Raw genomic sequence first — 15,088 nt, forward strand, 5'->3', positions numbered from 1 at the left:
ATGAAACAGTTATCAAAGCCGAAAAAAACTTCACGAAATAAAATCTTTGTAATTAAGACTGATATCTTCATTTATACCCTCACATATACCCTCACGACACTTACCAAAGAGGAAATACCCTCACGACACTTACTAAAGAGGAAATACCCTCACGACACTAACCAAAGAGGAAATACCCTCACGACACTCACCAAAGAGGAAATACCCTCACGACACTTACCAAAGAGGAAATACCCTCACGACACTTACCAAAGAGGAAATACCCTCACGACACTTACCAAAGAGGAAATCCTGGAAAATCATGGGTCTGTTCTTTGTTCCTTTGGTATTTTATCCAAAGATGAAGAACTGCATCTTCCATCACTGTATTGGATACCTAAACTACATAAGTGTCCTTACAAACAACGGTATATTGCTGGGTCTCCAAAGTGCTCCACGAGACCTCTTTCTAAATTATTAACATCTTTTCTATCAGCAATCAAAGACGGGCTTCAAAGTTATTGTGAAACTGCCTATTCTAGAGGTGGCGTGCATCGGATGTGGCTACTTAAAAATTCCAAAGATCTTTTAGAGTACATACAATCTAAATCTCTTTCATCTTGTAACAGTATCAAAACATTTGACTTTTCTACTCTTTACACAAGTATTCCACATTCCAAACTAAAAGACAAATTGAAACAGTTGGTATTACTTTTCTTCATAAAAAAGAATGGCCAACACAGATACAAGTATCTTGTCGTAGGGAGGGATAAATCTTACTTTGTAAAGAATCATTCTGATTCAAACAAAAAATTCTCTGAAACCGATATTATGAAGATGCTTTATTTCTTGATTGACAACATATTTGTTACGTTCGGGGGACGTGTTTTTCAACAGACTGTCGGTATCCCAATGGGGACAAACTGTGCCCCTCCACTTGCCGACTTGTTTCTTTATTATTATGAGGCAGGAACTTCTTAGGAAGAAAGATAAGAAGTTAGCAATATCCTTTAACTCTACTTTCCGCTATATAGATGACGTTCTTTCACTAAACAATTCAAAATTTGGTGACTATGTGGAACGCATCTATCCCATCGAATTGGAGATAAAGGATACTACAGATACAGTTAAGTCGGCTTCATATCTTGACTTATATCTAGAAATTGAGAACGAGTGTCGGTTGAAAACAAAACTTTACGACAAAAGAGATTATTTCAGCTTTCAAATTGTGAACTTTCCATTTCTAAGTAGCAACATTCCAGCAGCACCTGCATACAGGGTATATATCTCCCGATTGATACGATATTCACGTGCTTGCATTTCCTATCATGATTTTATTGATAGAGGGTTACTGCGCACAAGGAAGCTATTAAACCAAGAGTTCCAAATTGTGAAGTTAAAATCATCCCTTCGTAAATTTTACGGACGCCATCACGAGTTGGTTGACCGTTATGGAATAACCGTTTCACAAATGATATCGGATATGTTCCTTACGTCGTAACTACAAGTCTCTTCCCTTTCATGAATGTGACCTACCGAATTAGACTATTTACCGTATTTATAATCACATAAGCAACACGACGGGTGCCACATGTGGAGCAGGATCTGCTTACCCTTCCGGAGCACCTGATGAGATCACCCCTATTTTTTTTTTTTTTATAGATATGTAAACTTGTATATATGTTTGTTTAAATTCAATCGGACATTATAAAAATATAATTATCAAAAATATAAAAACAAACCAAGCACGCTAATCAAAGTGTTGATCTACATACATAACATTAGGAATTAAGCTATAAGCGTTAGTCAGAGCAGGCAAAATGTTTACCATTTCTTCTTAAGACAATTTCAATGAAACAAATGACAAATGCCAATGACACTTTGTTATAGTTTTTTTTCATTATAAGATTTTGTCAAATAAGCAGTATAAAACAAATTTTAACTTCATTGTAATATTATTACTTATATATAGAACTTTTTGATAATGTTGAAAAAAAATCCATTGAAAAATAAAACAGTTATTGGAGTTTGAATAAGTATAATTTCAGGTCCGTTCAGGTCTCTTCATTTCACTGTTTATGTCAAAGTTTTGGAATATATTTGTTATTCATAACATTTTATTTTTTATTTGTTTTTGTTCCTATTTATCTTTTTAATTATGATTTTATGATAACACTCTCGACAGATTGATCTCAGAATTCATTCTGTGAGGAGCGTCTGCTAGGACGCCAAGATTAAAAAGTTCGCCAATAGACGACGTTTGGTTTAGAAATACTTCCGATTTGGAAGAACGTTGTAAACAAGTTCAAGGTAACTTTAAACTCGCCCCAGTCGTTATATTGGTATATGTGTAACATACCTAATATTGCGATCGATAACCGGTCTTAGGTAGTTTTTGTTTGGTTACATTTTAATTGTTTTCCACTTATATTTAATGCTTTACCCTCAGTTTTAGTGTTTGTTATCCCTATTTTGTTTTTGTCCATCGATTTACGAGTTTTGAGCATAGGTATACTACTGTTGCCTTTAATTATATTGAAATTTGTTTATCTGTTTTCGAATGGAAAGTAACATTGAAACAAACTTGCCTTAATATTGATTGGGTTGTTGTGATTGAGGTAAATCCAGTAAAGTGAGTCGGACACTCTCACTTATGTTTTTAAACATACCAATACATTCAGATTTCTTTAACTTATTAATAAGTTAATAATTTTACATATTTTAAAGAATTGGTCCACTTTAATGAGATGCAGTCGTGAAGGGATTGTTTGTTGCTTGAAACCCATATGAGCTTGATAAGTACACGTTCAAAATATTGAAAACAACACGTTTAATAATTTTTTGCGTCCAACGCGCTTTTCTGGATTTACTTTCATCAGGAACGCTCAAAGCTAAACATTTGAAATCCGATGATAGACAAGTAACGAAAAACGTTGAAGTCACTCCACATTTAAAAAATAAAATTAAAAATGAGCCACAAACTGTTTTATCATCTCCTATTCCTGGATTTCTTATACATTAACCTAACTGTTTGTGATGTACATGTGCATATGTATGTAATCAGTATCTTCCATAGATTTAATTTTCAAAAGTAAAAAGGGTGAAAATAAATTCCTTTTATGTGTATCCATGTCAACATTCTGCATTTATTTACCAAAAAATATTGCAAAAAGGGGGTTGAACATGTCACATTTTCCTCAAAATTTGGACCAAACTAGAATTTCAATGCCTTTGAGTGATACCTTTTCAGAAACTGTTTTCATAAATCTTCCTAATGATCAAATATAAAATGGGTGCCTTTCGCCTCATGTTTTCGTAAAACCCAATCACAAAGTTCGTGCGATAAAAAGTTGGAAAAAAACATTACAATAACTGCCAGACCAATGTATGGTAGACATGCAAATAAGGACTGTCACAAAGAAAACAGCCTATATGACATACATTACATAACTTTGGTTGTCATATAAACCCAATACAAAGACTATTTTAATACTCAGCTATCCAAAAATTAATTTTCTTGCACACTAGCTCATATTTGAAAAATCTACAGGGGCCAAAATGCGAAAGTACACACCGAACTGTGGAGTGCTACCTGGAGATCTATATTTAAAAAAACCTAAAACATTATTATGACATTTATATCGTCTTTCTTTTTAGCAGATCTGAGTTGCAAGTCATTTAGCCTACTGTAAAGAGTTACTTGGCATTGCACAAGGTCATGATTTTCTCTGGCTGTTTATGATATGACGTCTGTACACTAAATCCATTGTATGTTGGATGTGTTCGGATTGATTGCTTAGTCTAAGAGGCATGATTTTTTTATTAGTTGTTAATGGCTTTGAACTAGCTGTCAGATAACTGCGAGTACTCTCAGATCTGTTCATTGTGTCTTTTTGTGTCGGGATGTATAAGTACCCGGCCACGTCCACTTGTATGTTTTGTCTATCTGATGAGTTAAGCCTTTTTCAACTGATTTGATAGTTCGTTTCTTATGTTGTACTGTTATACCACTGTCCCAGGTTAGGGGAGGGTTGGGATCCCGCTAACATGTTTAAAACCCCGCCACATTATTTATGTATGTGCCTGTCCCAAGCCAGGAGCCTGTAATTCAGTGGTTGTCGTTTGTTTATGTGTTACATATTTGTTTTTCGTTCATTTTTTTACATAAATAAGGCCGTTAGTATTCTAGTTTGAATTGTTTTACATTGTCTTATCGGGGCCTTTCATAGCTGACTATATGCGGTATGGGCTTTGCTCATTGTTAAAGGCCGTACGGTGACCTATAATTGTTAATGTTTGTGTCATTTTGGTCTTTTGTGGATAGTTGTCTCATTGGCAATCATACCACATCTTCTTTTTTTTATATCAACTTCAGTATTTCGCCGACAAACCACGGATTATTCTCTCTTTAATTGAAAATATATATTCTTTATAGATTTAGAGGTTAATATTTAACAAAAATGAAATTTATAAACAAAGGTTTGAGGTAAAGGAAAAGCAACAAAACTTTTATTAACCAATCACGATTGACCTCGTATAATGTAACAATACAAAATAAATAATGTCATTGTTTGGCAACAGGAATCACACAATATAGAACAAACCGTGATAGATCACCAACCAAAAACAAACATTCATACAATCACGTGACATGCATAACAAACAACATAGGGTTAAGACATATTCGAGATGGATGAAACAGTTATACATGTCACAAACATCCCCTTTCATGTTTTATATCTTTATCTTCTAGACCACATGATCATATAAATGACAAAAAAAATCCTGAAAAAAATCATTCTTATTTTGTGTTAAAAAAAAATGTAAAAAATCAAGAAGTACATATTTAGATGATCAATGTTCCTGATAAGCTTTATTCGAGTTCTCATGATTCAATCTTGACCAATCTTCAAAATAATAAATTGCGCAGTTGCATGGCTGCTTACATCATGTACATACGCTTGATATTAAGAAATTTCTGTAAAAAATACTTGATGATAGAACTACAGAAACATACTTACAAACATATGTTTTGATGTGCAGAAACTCAGTAAAAACTCAATTATTTCAAACTAGTACCAGGATTGTTCGGTTTTCTTTAATATCCGTCGTTAAAAAAGCGGATTGAATTAATAATAAAATATTAAATGGATTACGTGTATGTGCACGTCTATAGTGTGTGCAAGAATTTTGCCTCGAACAGACATTGAGGGTTAAAATACGCACCTGTGTAGTAAAACTACTAAGATTATTGTTATTAGATGGATAGCTTGGCTCGTATATCGTAAAACTAAATAATTAAAGATTTCCCTTTTATAAGACACTTAAATTAAGGAAGCTTTTTCGTTAAGCTCAAATTCACCGGATCTTAAACCAAACCATAGTTTGTAATAAAAGTGCTCATTGTTCAATCAATATAAATAATCAAAACAATTTCCTATCTATACAGATGTGAAAAAAATCAAACAAAAGCAATCATTTAATGACTAAATATCGCATTTACTTGTAAAATGTTTGACTTTCAAATAACCATTACAGTAAGCTAAATGGAATTAACAAGGCAAAATACAAATGTTGCTTAGACTTAAAAGGATATATTTTTTAAAAAACAAAATCTCATTCATAAAAAGATAAAACAGATTCATCATATCTTAACAGCAATTTTAACTTAATTGCACAACAATAGAATGATCATGTGCTTCATTTATTTAATAGCTTTTAAAACCTTTGTGATACTGTTTTTGTGTGTATAAAAAAATCTTTAGAAATCTTAAAATTCATATATTTGAGCATAAACTCGAAGTGCAGTTAAATAAATATATAAAGTTTAATATTAACTTGTCCAGTTATAAAATCTAAATCATTAGTTCTCCTTTCTGAAAACGGATTCCTACATGTACTTGTTTTTAAAAACACAAGTATTAAATAGACTTCTTTAGACGAAGAAATCTAATCTGTTAAAAAAGAAAATGCTAACATATGTTTGTTTTAACATATAATCATTGGTAAATGTCAACAAAACATTCTTAAGATATTCACATAAAATATTAGGATGGTATTATAATGAACCCTAAGGGTTGTCTGAGGTTTACACATATGGTCAATTCTGTACTTCTCCCGTCCGACATCTCTAGGTGTTTTATTCAGACTCACAATAGATCGCTACATTAACCTCGAGAGGACTCTGACCGATAGAGGCTGATGAACTATTTGAGTTATTGCTAAAGTGGGGCTTCCGTTTTGCAAAACCGGATCTAAAATGCGCCTCTAATGTCCATTGGGAGGGGGACAGTACATGAAATGCCTCTCGTATCGGGTAATTGTGACCCTGTATACACGTTAAACAACACTGTTAGTTAATCTGTAGTTAAACAACGAACAATGCTAAATGAAAACACGGGAAAGTATATCTGTTCAGAGATACACACAACGTCTACTCTTTCCATAACAGTTACACCGTCTACCAAGGTCCGTTGGTATATAATCTGATCATTGACGTATATTATAAGTATCGTCAAATTGATTTGACTGTATCAGTGTTGACATTTACACAGATGCCATACTTTATTTTCATATTTTGACGTGGGACATCTCAAGTTTACGACCAAGACCATCTCAAAACCCATTTGTATCTTTCCCAATTTTACGCCAAATTGTATAAAAATCATAACATACAGGTCCATTCCAAGACATATCTGAGTTGTATCAGTAAATGAATAAATAGTTATCAAAGGTACCAGGCTTACATAATTTAATTTTCCATACAGACACGCTTTTCGTCTATATTAGTCGAACGATCTTGAAGCGTATACAATGTGCCCGAAACGTATCTCAAACTTATCTGTAACGGGTTAAACGCGCTTGTAAGTTATAGCGTATGTATAACGTGCGTGTTGCGTACAGGTATACGCTAGACACACACTTGAGCTGGATGAAAATTTGTATGCTGCATAAAAATTTCCCCGAGTTGAAGCGTTCACCAAGCGTATACCTTGGAATTTCGACGTCCTAAGGTAGCAATAAACAGTTAGGAAAAAATATTTAAATTTGCCCTTATAAATTTTACCATCCCCTTTTCATTGCTTTCTTGCAATACTAAGCTTACTGTTTGTGTCATTTATGTGCATATGTATGTAATCAGAATCGTCCATAGATTTTATATCCAGTATATAAAATGGTAAAATATAATTTCTAGTGGGTGTATCCATGGCAACAATCTGCACTTATTTACTATAAAATATTGCAAAAAGGGTGGAAAAGATGTCACATATTTCACCAAAATTTGGATAAAGTAGAATTTCAATCGCTTGAAGTAATACCTTTTCTGAAACTGTGTACATATATTATTCAGTAGATCCAATGAAAATCATATGTCTTTCGTCTCATTTTTTTGTAAAATGGCGTCAAAAACTTCGTGTAGAAAAAAAGTGTTTGTAAACATTACATTAATTTCTGGACCGATGGCCGGTCAAGCTATAAAAATACGGATTGTCAAACAGAAAATAGCCCATAAAACATGTTAAAAACAATCTTGATGCTCTTATAAACCATCTTTGAAGGCTAAATTAGTACTCAGCTGTTTAAAATGATTTTTATTACACAATAACTTTCCTATTTGAAAAATCCACAGGGGCCAAAATGCGAAACTAAAATTCTAACTGTGTATTGCTACCTAAGTACTTCCAACTTTTGCAACTCGCGTTTAACGGTTGCTTATTTTCCCCTTGCTTGCAACTAACGTGTACCGACTTTGCCAATTCTTTTTGGTACGTTTGGTGCACGCCGGTCTATACGCCAATGTGTGACGCCGGCATTAGACTCATCAGTGACGGTCTGATCAAGATAGTATCACTCAATGAAAAAAAAATGTATATAATCTGAATAATATAAAGGCAATGCAATTGATTATATATTCGTTGATAAATCAAAAATAAATTACAATGAGCAAAAACAGAAGAAAATATATTTACATAAAGAGATATTCAAGTATATTTCTTTCGTAATTTTTGGATGTTTTTAAAATAAAGAACCACTTCACATTTACATTATCAAAGAACGCATAACAACTAACCTTGTAAAAATATGGATTATCCTGGTTATTAGAGTTATTTCATTTAGACCTTTCAATATAATACCGCTATTTATTAAGTTATCTATTCACCTACACGTGTCTCACGCCCATTTTATATTCTAACTATTTATCAAGTAATTTGCAATTGCACACCTCCACCAAAGAAAGTTGTCAATTAATATGGTAATAACTTGATATACTAACTTTTCCTGAGATTTTTTTTTACATGCGATTTGTTGAACCCAACAAAAGCAATCATTTTATGACTAAATATCGCATTTACTTGTAAAATGATTGACTTTCAAATAACCATTAGAGTAAGCTAAATAGAATTAACAAGGCAAAATACAAATGTTACTTAGACTTGAAAGGATATATCTTTTAAAATACAAAATCCCAATCATAAAAAGATAAAACAGATTCATCATATCTTAACAGCAATTTTTTACTTAATTGCACAAAAAATAGAATGATCATGTGCTTCATTTATTTAATAGCTTTTACAACCTTTGTGATACTGTTTTCGTGTATATCAAAAATCTTTAGAAATCTTAAAATTCATATATTTGAGCATAAACTCGAAGTGCAGTTAAATACATATATAAAGCTTAATATTAAATTGTCTAGTTATAGAATCTAAATCATTAGTTCTCCTTTCTGAAAACGGATTCCTACTTGTTTTTAAACGGCACAAGCATTAAATAGACTTCTTTAGATGAAGAAATCTAATCTGTTAAAAAGAAAATGCTAATATATGTTTGCTTTAACAGATAATCATTAGTAAATGTCAACAAAACATTCTTCAGATATTCACGTAAAACATTAGGATTGTATTTGTAATGAACCCTAAGGGTTGTTTGAGGTTTACACATATGGTCAATTCTGTACTTCTCCCGTCCGACATCTCTAGGTGTTTTATTCAGACTTTCACTCGATCGCTACATTAACCTCGAGAGGACTCTGACCGATAGAGGCTGATGAACTATTTGAGTTATTGCTACAGTGGGGCTTCCGTTTTGCAAAACCGGATCTAAAATGCGCCTCTAATGTCCATTGGGAGGGGGACAGTACATGAAATGCCTCTCGTATCGGGTAATTTTGACCCTGTATACACGTTAAACAACACTGTTAGTTAATCTGTAGTTAAACAACGGACAATGCTAAATGAAAACACGAGAAAGTATATCTGTTCAGAGATACACACAACGTCTACTCTTTCTATAACAGTTACACCGTCTACCAAGGTCCGTTGGTATATAATCTGATCATTGACGTATATTATAAGTATCGTCAAATTATTTTGGACTGTATCAGTGTTTACATTTACACAGATGCCATACTTTATTTTCATATTTTGACATGGAACATCTGAAGTTTACGACCAAGACCATCTCAAAACCCATTTGTATCTTTCCCAATTTTACTTCAAATTGTATAAAAGTCATAACATACAGGACCATTCCAAGACATATCTGAGTTGTATCGGTAAATGAATAAATAGTTATCAAAGGTACCAGGCTTACATAATTTAATTTTCCATACAGACACGCTTTTCGTCCATATTAGTCGAACGAACTTGAAGCGTATACAATGTGCCCGAAACGTATCTCAAACTTATCTGTAGCGGGTTAAACGCGCTTGTTAGTTGTAGCGTATGTATAACGTGCGTGTTGCGTACAGGTATACGCTAGACACACGCTTGAGCTGTTTGAAAGATTTTTGCTGCATAAAAATTTCCCCGAGTTGAAGCGTTCACCAAGCGAATACCTTGGAATTTCGACGTACTAAGTACTTCAAACTTATGCAACTCGCGTTTAACGGTTGCTAATTTTCCCCTTGCTTACAACTAACGTGTACCGACTTTGCCAATTCTTTTTGGTACGTTTGGTGCACGCCGGTCTATACGCCAATGTGTGACGCCGGCATTAGACTCATCAGTGACGGTCTTATCAAGACCTTTTACAAAAACTGTATATAATCAGAATAATATAAAGGCAATGCAATTGATTATATATTCGTTGCTAAATCTAAAAATAAATTACAATGAACAAAAACAGAAGAAAATATATTTACATAAAGAGATATTCAAGTATATTTCTTTCGTAATTTTTGGATGTTTTTAAAATAAAGAACCACTTCACATTAACATTATCAAAGAACGCATAACAACTAACCTTGTAAAAATATGGATTATCCTGGTTATTAGAGTTATTTCATTTAGACCTTTCAATATAATACCGCTATTTATTAAGTTATCTATTCACCTACACGTGTCTCACGCCCATTTTATTTTCTAACTATTTATCAAGTAATTTGCAATTGCACACCTCCACCAAAGAAAGTTGTCAATTAATATGGTAATAACTTGAAATACTAACTTTTCCTGAGATTTTTTTTTACATGCGATTTGTTGATATTAACCTGCACAAGTTTTTCACTTGAAACACTGTGATTTTATCAAAACATAAAAGATAAAATCATCATATGAAATAACATAACATTATTACCGGCTTTGATTGAAGTTTTCTTGGATCAGAAAATAATTATTTTTCTTAATTATAAGGACAAATTCTAACACGACAGAAAGTAAATGCAAATAAGTATATATAAAAAAAACAAATTCCTAATACTTAAAAGTATTTTGGAAGTTAACTATATTATAGACAATTCCCGACAAATCTCAGAAAGCTTTCTGGTACTTGAAAAACAGACATTTATGAAACTCAGATAAAACATCAGTATGGAAAATCTAAGTTAGACGCAGAACATTACTGGATTGAGATGTAAACCATCATGAATGACATTTGTTTTAAATAACACACCGATATACTTGAATAATTGAAGAAAAAATAAAAGGGAAGCATATTGTATAAGATGTCTACATGTTGTTTTATATGTCAATAAAAACACTGTTATTATGTTATTTATATGTTTTTATATTCGGTCAAAGCTCCTTAGAGCTTGTGTTGCTTATTTGTACTTATGCCGAATCAAAATAATTTTCTTATCTCTTATTTTTTGTTATCCTATCTTATGTTGAGTTATATTTACGAATGATGTACCGATGATAAAATGAAGTGAATGTTTTGACTAGTTTGTGATAGTGTGTTTTCAATAATGTGCAGTAGGAAAATAAAAAAAAACACATGTGTACACATGTATTTGTTCTAAATATCTATTTGTATACTGAGAAATTTTAGCAATGAAGAAATACATATTAATTTAATATTGAGGACAAATTTCTATGTAGTTTTATTTAATTTTTCCGAACAATAGAGTTTTCCGCAAAAAAGGAGTTCCTAATAAAAAAAAAAAAGGTTTTATCATGTACATATTACCTTATGTCTTGATACAGTACAAATAATCTCAAATCCATTAAAATGATATCAAAGAAAACGTTACATAAGCGCATGATTAATTATTAACCAACGTGTTATTTGAGATAACTATGTATACGAAAGAATATCACAATCTTCGTCTTAAAAATAAACCACGAGCGATACCGACTGATTGAAATCGACTTTACATAAGATTTACGATTACCATGATCTCAATAGATAATTGGCTGAGTTTAAGGGTCATAACCTTTCACAGCTCTCTGAATGAGTCAAAATATTCTAACAGGTGTTTTAAAATGAAATTGACAACTTCTAGGAAAGTAAAAGGCACTCGAAGGGGATTTTTGTTAAGAAAAAAAAAGGAAAATTTATCTATTAATCATTAGAGAATCAGATTATTACATAGTTACGCGTGGATTATCGGATTTATCCAATCTCGATAGTTTACGAATAAATTTTAAAGTCATCGCCGAGGCTCTGACTTTAAAATTGATAATTGAACTATCTCGATTGGATAAATCCGATAATCCACTGGTATCAATGTAATAATCTATATTTATAATGATAGCATTTTTGTTTTTGATACTGACTTTATCGTAAAGAATATTAAGCGAGCCTGTATCGCATTTCATTAATACACTACCCCAGACGGAATTCAGGCTTGATCACGCGGCGTCGCTGTACTTTTAAATGATGGCATTGCCTAATATTTTCGAGTATTAAGTCCTCTTCATGATCTGCAAAATATTAGGCAGTAAGATCTAAGGGAAAATGAACAAAGGAGTAGGTCCAGTAAGACCCCTTTTTTGCCCCAAAATTTAGCAGTTTAAAAAATACTTAAAATGAAAACATTTAGTTATTTATTGGACAGTAGAATGCTATTATTATGGGCTGTATGGACAATACAGTCCACATATATCGGAAACTAGCACCATTAGGTCATGCTAAATTACTAAAATCTTCACAATTCTAGCATTTCAGTTAAATTTTAGACGGTTTTCGTGTAAAACGAAAGTGGCTGCATTCGTGTTCATCATTAATATTGAAATGTAAGTTGTATTTTATGATAATACGTAACATATATAAAAGTTGAGGATGAACACGAATACGGCCACTTTCATTTTTGACCAAAACCATCTGAAAAGTAACAGTTTTTGGCATATTTGGTACACCTTTCATATTTGAGCTTGAATAGGATTGTTTGTAATGACTAAATCAGTTAAAATCTTTCACATAAACTAATTGATTCGAATAAAATAGACATCTTAGTGTTTGAAAAGTGATAAAAATCTTTCGTTAGATGAACCTGAAATTTGAGGCCAAAATCAGTCCTTACTGGACCTACTCCTTTCTTCTAACTTCAGATATCAGTAAAAGCCGTTGTCTGGATGGTAAATTAACCGAAATATTTTAACCTTGCCGACACAGCTGATCTGTTTAAACTATATGCTACTTTTTATTTATTTTTATTTATGGTTTTAAAATGGACCATATATTTGTTTGGGTCTCTTCCCTTAACTCTTTAGCGAAAACAAACAATAAATTGAGCTGATAAGAGTAAAATAATCATACTTGTTTTATCACTGAACATCAATTTATTGCCTTTGAAATGATGACTTCAATTGCAACTTTGGTCTCACATTAAACAAATGAAGCGCAACGAATTACTTGTTGATTGCAGTTATTTTGTTTTCTGGTTTTTGTGACAACTTCTATCTTTTTTCTAAATATACGGTGCAATTTTACTTCACTCTAATTCTTTTCAAAGTATCTCAGTTGATGCTTTTAGGTACGAGTCTTATATATGACGTCAAAGTTACAAGTGCTGTAAAATTTCACCACCTTAAAATTAAAGTCTGTGCATTTAAATCGCGCAATTAGTAACTACTTAAAACTATAATAAGTAGTGACAGTTACCATCACATACGATTTAACATGTTATCACGCGAATGTAGTTGACACACCAATTGACTTCTTATTTGAAAACATTTGGGACAATTCTATTTGTTGTTATTTGATAAAATAGTCAATTACCTTTCAATGTAAATACTTCAAAATAAATGAATATAAATATACGCTATACGAGTATTCAAGTGTTTGAGAACACCTAAATATTTTCAATAAAAATAATTTAAGTATAATTTATTATTTTTTAAAGGTTGGTTTAAAAGAAACAACGAATACAAAACTCTTTCAACTTGTTTAATGCAAAATTTTTATATAAATTTCTATTTCTAATTCATCACATAACATTACTTTTCTTTTCCCTAATAACGGCTCAAATAAATCATATGAAATAACAAATAACCGCAATAAAACATAGTTCAATATATGTATTAGATAAACCGAGAATATAAATTAGAGTAAGTGTATAAAACTTTATATGCAATTCTTTCAACATCCACCCATCTGAATTACAAGCTGTTATGAAGTAAATTTAAAGATGCTTACAATCGATATTCCTGGCATAATTAGAAGGACAGGTTATCAAGTTACTGATTCAGAGTTTTTGCAGAGACACATTTTTTAGACGGTGTTTACAACTTTGATTGTATACATTCGTATGGTAACTTTGTTTTGTCCAACTGTGTCTGTAACTTCTCATCATATAAGACAAAACTTGATATAACTTAATATGTGATTCGTATTATTTAGTTTGTAGTTTTATATCTTGTGTCTCGTGTAGTATTATTTGTCTGTTTGTTTTATTTGTTTTTTTAGCCAAGACGTTGTAAGTTTTTCTATTTATGAGTTTGAATGCCCCTCTGGTATCTTTCGCCACTCTTTTGATATAGAAGAGACAAAAGATACCAACTGGACATTCAAAATTTATAATTGAAAAAAACACACTGACAAAGCAATGCCAAAACAATTTAAAAGCTACGAAAAGAAATGCAAACCACTACATAGAAGACTCATCCGCAAAAACTGAGTTTGATTTTAAATGCTTCGGACAGTACACAGATCCTATTCAACATATTGGACAACATATTCAAGGGAAAGCATGTAATATGGACAGGAATGTTTAGCAAGTGGATGGAACCATATGGCATCCGTAGCTTTGATCGAGACAATCATGTGATCTTGGCATGTACTTCATGTATGTCTTGTTTGTTTAATCTGAAGTGCTATTTGATACTATATTTAGTGCCGTAACCTTCAATATTTACAATCAAGAAGAAACGAAATACTTCTTCAATTAGGAAATGTAAATGTAATTTATGTTATAATTATATGGTGTTGTTTAAACTCATTTGTCTCAAGTCACGGGAAAATAAATACTGACACTAAGTATTTACATAAAGTGATACTTATCTTTTATTGAACCGTTCAGAAGTTTAAATTTAAATACTTCTTTAAACCTAATCTTATTTACATTTGCCAATAGGACATTTGGTTTCCATTATTAATCACGTCTGTCATGATTTATTATTTTGAATTACGTGGAATGTTAGTTTAAACATATTTATATAGAGTGGATTGGGAAACAAGTTTTGCAACTTGTATTAATCCCTTTCCACTTTGAGGGTGCGAGTGCTGCCTTGTAGCGGCATTAGCAAAACGTGGCTCTCTCTTAACACGGATCAGCCATTTATCGTCCCCTTCCGACGGACTATCGTGGAATGTTATCGTCCTCTTTTAAAAAATACTAAATGGCCGTATTTTTAGTGCATTTTCAATAAATGCAATGAAATATGTT

General features: G+C 32.0%; 1 protein-coding gene across 2 annotated transcripts in view; it reads right to left on the reverse strand.

Moving 5' to 3' along the window:
• The window catches only part of LOC134704937 (deleted in malignant brain tumors 1 protein-like), a 33,541-nt gene that overhangs the window by 14,923 nt on the left and 3,530 nt on the right, over positions 1-15,088 (reverse strand). Inside the window, exon 1 of one of the 2 annotated variants that reach the window (XM_063563720.1) lies at positions 8,051-8,160. The exons of the other annotated variant lie outside the window; for it this stretch is intronic. The gene's annotated coding sequence lies outside the window, so the exon portion shown is untranslated. Of the gene's footprint in view, positions 1-8,050; positions 8,161-15,088 lie in introns of those variants that run through there. 2 annotated transcript variants of the gene reach the window in all.

The sequence above is a fragment of the Mytilus trossulus genome, chromosome 2 (assembly GCF_036588685.1).
Source record: "Mytilus trossulus isolate FHL-02 chromosome 2, PNRI_Mtr1.1.1.hap1, whole genome shotgun sequence".
Lineage (NCBI taxonomy): Eukaryota > Metazoa > Mollusca > Bivalvia > Mytilida > Mytilidae > Mytilus > Mytilus trossulus.